The sequence below is a fragment of the Girardinichthys multiradiatus genome, chromosome 19 (genome assembly GCF_021462225.1).
Source record: "Girardinichthys multiradiatus isolate DD_20200921_A chromosome 19, DD_fGirMul_XY1, whole genome shotgun sequence".
Taxonomy (NCBI): Eukaryota; Metazoa; Chordata; class Actinopteri; order Cyprinodontiformes; family Goodeidae; genus Girardinichthys; species Girardinichthys multiradiatus.
Genome location: NC_061811.1, coordinates 33,086,798 through 33,093,425, shown reverse-complemented (window position 1 = coordinate 33,093,425; position 6,628 = coordinate 33,086,798).

Genomic DNA, 6,628 nt, shown 5'->3' with positions numbered 1-6,628 from the left:
CCCAATGATCCTCTCTGCAGACCATATTGTTCATTGCAGTTTGGACTTGTCCTGTTTTGCGGATTTGCAGAACCACAATGTTGTGGATGTGCACAGGACAGACTGAATGATGGCCATGTAGAAGGTGACCAGTAGCTCCTGTGGAAGGTTGTACTTCTTAAATTGTCGCAGGAAGGACAGTCTGCTGGGCCTTTTTTTAGTGTGTATGTGTGAGGACCAGCTCAGGTTCTGAGAAAGGGTGGTTCCTAGAAACCGAAAGTGATCCACATTAGACACAGTGTTGTTGAGGATGGTGAAGGGAGGGAGTGTAGAGGGCATTCAGTGGTAGAAGCCAGCACTGTGAGGATGTCCATAGAAGGATGCCTGGGTTATTGGTGTTGAAGGTCAAGCTAAAATCCACAAACAGGAACCTGGCGTATGTCCCCGGGTCATTGAGGTGGTGCAGGATGAAGTGCAGCCTCAAGTTGACTGCAACATCTGCTGACCTGCTGCAAATTGCTGGTGGTTCAGCAGGTGACTATAGGTGAAATGAATTTTATAGGTGAAATAGGTGACTATTTCATGACTATAGATGTCAGGGCAACAGGCCTGTAGTCATTTAGTCCTGTGATGGTGCGTTTTTTGCTCACCGGGACAACGCTGTTGTGTTTGATTTTTACAAATTGCTAAGATATACATTGAATTTCTTTATTGTATTTGTTGTATTGTCTGTGGTAGTTAGCCTGTTCATTGAACGCACATTGGCAAATCTCACTTTCAAAATCAATGAAGCACACCATAATATATATATTTCTAGCTTGCAAATTGGAAAAAAGGGCATAAAAAAATTTGTGTGCAATTATTTGCAGTTTTGTCAAACAACTGCACAAAACTTTCTTAATATCATTAGACACTGTTGAAGGTTGAAAAAGCTCTACAGAATCTTAATAAAATTGTACCATAAAATTCACTCTGATAAGATGATTTGAAGATATCATCATAAACTAGACTAGTGTGAGGAACAAGGAAAAGAGTGTGAGGAAAATACATTGACACATCCTCACAGTAATCCTTATAAAGGAGTCAGCTGCTCTCTCATGTAAAATTATTAAATTGGCTGCAAGGTTTTTCAGTCTGTGCTCTCCGCTGGATATGAAATTTTTGATCAGAGCTGTTGAGGTTATGATCCCACATTATGTTTTTCATCACAGAGGAGCCATAACCTCTCCCTGATTATCTTAATTACTGTGAAAACAGCTACCAAAGACCAAGCTGTCGATTATCAGATGGGTTGCAGCTTGATAAAAATTTAATCATGTTTTGCCAACTACAGCCAACTGATTCTAGTAAAACCTTTTCAAATTCTGCCATGTTGCAACCAAACGTCAGTGCGTTTTTCAGAATACCGCATAATTGTGATATCGAAGGAAAAAAATTTAAATGTGATACAAGCATTTATACTCAGCCAACCTGAGTCAGTGCATTGTAGAACCAAAATTTTTTTATATGCACTGGAAAAAATGCAACTTGAAAAATAAGTAAAAAGAATTAAAATGAGATTTTTTGGCTTGAAATAAGCAAAAAAATCTGCCAATGGAACAAGTGAAAATTAACTTGACAAGATTTCTAGAAATAAGACATTGCATTAAAGCCTTACAAGGTATAGAGAATCTTGAAAGTAGCCACGGAAACTCATTCTGAGCAGTATTTTACTACAATTGTGAGCTTTTGCATCTCATAATAAGCTTGTGATGTCCTTCCCCTCGGAGGTAGCCTCTTTTTTTTTCAGCTTGAATGTCATCCTCTTGTTTTAAAATTTATTTAACTCATTCTTAGTTGTAAAACTAATAGTTGTAAAAAGGCAATGCTCTGGATCCAGGTTAAAAACCAACTTAAATTAAGATTTGAACATTGCATTTTAAGACAAATTACCTTTAAGTATGCATTCCTGGCTAGCATTAAGAAATGCATTTGCAGCATTATAACCCTTCTCCAACCTGTTTTCATCTTAGTATTTTTCCCTCCCTAGCTCAAGCCAATTTTTTCATGGATGCAGACAAGCACATTGATTATACACCATACTCTTATGTGAATTTTAATAATAGCAAGTACATTGCAGTGAAATATGACCTCACATTATCATCAAATGTCTGTCTTAACTCAGTGGCAAGTCTGGGTATTTGGACCAAACAATGTTTTAGAGCACTGCCAATTACTGTAATAAAGAACAGTATTGGTACTCATTACCTTTGGAATAATATGCTGGAATCTGTCCAGAGTGCAACAGAACTGAGAATGAAATATTATTTTAGCTGTCTTTTTTCCAAATCACTTGTATGTTTGGTTTGACAGAAATATATTAAAAATAGCTACACTTATAAAATGTTTTGTGATGCACTGTGAGTTGGGCATGTTGTTGATATCGTTGTTATCAATAAAGCAGATTTGTCTTAATTCAAGTTATTTGTTTTTCTTGAAACAAGACTTTATGTTTTACAAACCTCACAGGAACTTCAAACTCGTCTGAAATGTAAAAAAAAAACCTGTTTCATTTAAGAAATAACACAAAACAAATTTTCAAGACTATTTCACTTATCAAGATTTTCAAGATGCGTTGTCTCAAAACAAGTTATATCTCACTTAAATGTATCTCTGTGGATGGTTTTGATTTATATTAAGTGTGATGAGAGGTTTTGACTAAAAGTTAGAAAAATATACTTGGTAAGATTTTCCTTTTTTGCAGTGTGCTTCTACCAGTTTTGTACATCTGGAGTCTAATGTGTTTTGATCCTTTTTTTCTTGTAAAATAGCTCAGGCAGTTTGGTATCCTGGGTTATTGTTTATTTTATTTTGAGGGAAGAATGACATTCCAAAAGCATTTTCAGCTGTGATTGAAATAATATAAGTTGGCCACTCATGCAAGAGAAAATGGCTCCTTGTTTGTCTACTAATCCCTTCAGAATCAACACGAGAACACCAGAAGCATGGGGCCTTTACCAGTCCAGACCACTTTATCACTTAGCTTATTTACAGGTCAACAAATCAATTTTCAGGAAGAACATCAAAAAGATTAAGGAAGAAAAATCCCCAAAACGAACACAGTGGTGTTTATTTCTCAACATGAAGTTGTTTTTATTTGACTGGCTCCCTACAGACCTCGCCGCCTGTCTTTGGTAATGAGCAAAACTGACAAACTTTCAGAGGAGTCCAACCACAGAGGGAGACTAATTAAATAATAATTTGCTTCTGTTGTAATTAATAGAGATGTTTGGAGTGATAATCTTCTGCCGACAAAATGTGGCCTGCTTTTGGATAGCACGCACTGAGTGCAGGAGAATGATATGTATGCTGGCCACTTGATAGGTAACATCACATAACCCTTCAAATACCTTGAAATTGGAAATTTAATGTGATTTCACAATGCCTCCCTTCGGCTGCACAATGGACTGGTAAATGGTAAAATGTAATTCTCTTCAGGCATCTGTTTTTGTTTGTGCGAAGAAACTCCAGCTATTACAGGGGTTATTGCAAAGAACTTGATAATTATAATTTATTACATCTAAGCCCATACTCTCTGAATGTGTCAGTGTACCTCAATTAGAACATGTAGTCTCCCTCCTACATAGCTTTAAAACAAGCAACACATTTACAGATCACACAGGTCTGCTGTGGTATTTAACAGTAGAGGTCTGCTGATATGAGAAATATGGCTCACCACCCAGGACAGCATTCAATCAAGGGTAGCTTGGACACTTGAAAATAAAACAAAAAAAATGTGTCTAGTTGCATCCTGGACTACATATCATCATCCATTCAAATGATGATGAAACTGGATTATTTGAACAATATGTATGAAGCCTTTAAACTATGCATGAAACGTAAAAAGGTTTTGAATGCTAGCATTACTTATTTTTGATATCAGGGCAACCACTGGTCACTGATTCTATGAAACTCTGTTCTGATTTGTGAAACCTTTAATGTTTAAAACTGGTGTTTTCTCATCTGTATTGCCAAACAAGAAAAAATGTTTGTTTCAGAAGAACTGGCTCAGTGCAGCCATTACTGCAAAAATTGTTACTGGTACCTTACATGAATAGCATTTACCTGTTTCTCTGAGCATTCCCACACTTCTCCTGTAACATAAGCTCAACTTGGAGAGGAGGAAGATATTCTAGAAAATGTATGAAAGGGTATAGAAATAAATCCTACTGTACTTAAATAGGAGCAGCGGCGTTCAGGTCTTTCACGCTGCATGCCCTGACAGAGGCTAAAGTGAATAAGTCGTCATCTCACATTAAAATTCATATTGTATCACCGGCTGGGGCTGAGCCCATTTTCTCTGCTGTGCTCTCGCCATGAGCCACACAATAGTCAGTGAGACATCTAATGAGGCAGGAGAAAAAATATTAAGAGGGAAATCTTCAGGAGTCCTCAATGGTCGGTCTTCAAATTCAATAAGAAAACCTTTTGACGGAGCTTTAGGCAGATGGAAAGGAGCGGACAAAAGGAAGTAGAGCCTTGGAGAGTGACTGAGATGGGCTGTGACAATGTCAGCTTTGGTCTGGTCAGCTTGCGTGGATGATGACTGAATATGAGGGCAGCTTATATATAAGAAAAAGGTGGGAGAGGAGGGCTTAAGACACTTAATCATAGCAGGAGGGGTTCGCCAGCTCATTGAAGAAAACAGTTTATAGCTGCTGAAAGCCAAAACAGCTTTCTCCCTGGCTGTGGATCAGTGGACAATATTTTTACTCTCAAGGAGTTGCTGATGGGGTAAAGGGAGTTTGGTTGTCTTGTCCAAATTTGTTAGGGTGTTCCTGGAGAAGGTTTACAACTGTTTCCTCTGTGGCCTTTTGTGGAGAGGTGCTGTGAGAATATGGGCAGACGGAGATGTTTTAAAGGACATTCCTGGTCCTTGTATACCTAAAGGAAGATTTGTATTCGCATACTGGCACAAAATCTAGCCTGTTCCCAGGGCAGACTGGACTCTGATGGGCTACCCCTTGTCTCTAATCCTGTTTGTGACATTGATGGATAGAATTTCAAGGTGTACTATTATACAAGACGGTGTCTGGTTTGGGGACCTAGGGGTCTCAGCTATGCTTTTGCAAGTGATGTTATTCTGTTGATATCCTCAGCCTATGACCTTCAGGATGCGCTATAGTGATCTTTACCCAGGTGGTAAGTGGTCCGTTTAAAAATCAACTACTCAAAGTCTTAAACCACAGCGGATTGCTTCATCTGGACTCAGGGTCAGTCTCTGGCTCAAAGGGAGGAAATCAAGAATCTTGGTGCCTTGTTCACAATGATGGTAGGATGGAGCTGGAGATTGTTAGACAGATATAGACCTAGTAATGTGGGTGTTGTTCTGATCTGAAACTGTGAAGACAAACAGGAGCCAACATGCAAAGCTCTCACTATAACAGCCCACCTATAGGTTGTGACCCTTACCTATTGTCATGAGATTTGGATCATTGCTAAAAGAAATAGATCCCAGATTCAAGAGGCTGAAACTACATTCTTCCTGAGGGTAGTTAGGCATGTTGTAGAGTGAGGAGCTCCGTCATACACCGGGAGCTTAGAGTAGAGCCGTTGCTCCTTTTCATCAAAAGGAGAAAGTTAAAAGTGGTTTGGACATCTGAACGGAATGCCTCCTTGGCACCTCCCTTTGGAGGAAACCCAGGGTCAAACCCAAAATTTGCTGGAGGGACTATAAAAAATATACTTTCTGGCCAGGAAACACCTTGGGAGATCTTTTATAGCCCTTTTTAACCCCTATCTAACTAATCTTGCATCTTTTCACAATAAAAACATCCATAGGATTTCTTATTGATGAGCTTATTTATCTGTAAACTGATTTTTTTTAAACAAGGCCTTGTTAATAATTCTGCCAATCAGCCTGTCTCACTATCAAAGGCAATGAAAAACACAACGCACCAAAGAATCTCAGACCCAGAAATTTTAATCTCCACTTGACATTAACTCATGCATTTTATCAAACAGCTGCTTCAAGGCAAAGATCATCTTCCCGTTTCTGTTCATCACTAATTACGCATAATTACACACACATGCAGAAGCAATTTTAAAGGCTGGTTGTTTGTCAGCCATCTTGTTTGGAATTGCTTCAAGGCAGCAGGATTAGGGATATCTGCAACAGGAAGATTTCAGCTCCGGTGTTAGAATCTCTGTTTTATCAGCAGAAACAGGGTGCAACTCCCATCATATCTGACTTCATGCTGCCATCTAGTGGAGACTCTGTATCCCACTAGCCTATATATATATGTACAACTTGAAAAATAAGTAAAAAGAATTAAAATGAGATTTTTTGGCTTGAAATAAGCCAAAAAATCTGCCAATGGAACAAGTGAAAATTAACTTGACAAGATTTCTAGAAATAAGACATTGCATTAAAGCCTTACAAGGTATAGAGAATCTTGAAAGTAGCCACGGAAACTCATTCTGAGCAGTATTTTACTACAATTGTGAGCTTTTGCATCTCATAATAAGCTTGTGATGTCCTTCCCCTCGGAGGTAGCCTCTTTTTTTTTTCAGCTTGAATGTCATCCTCTTGTTTTAAAATTTATTTAACTCATTCTTAGTTGTAAAACTAATAGTTGTAAAAAGGCAATGCTCTGGATCCAGGTTAAAA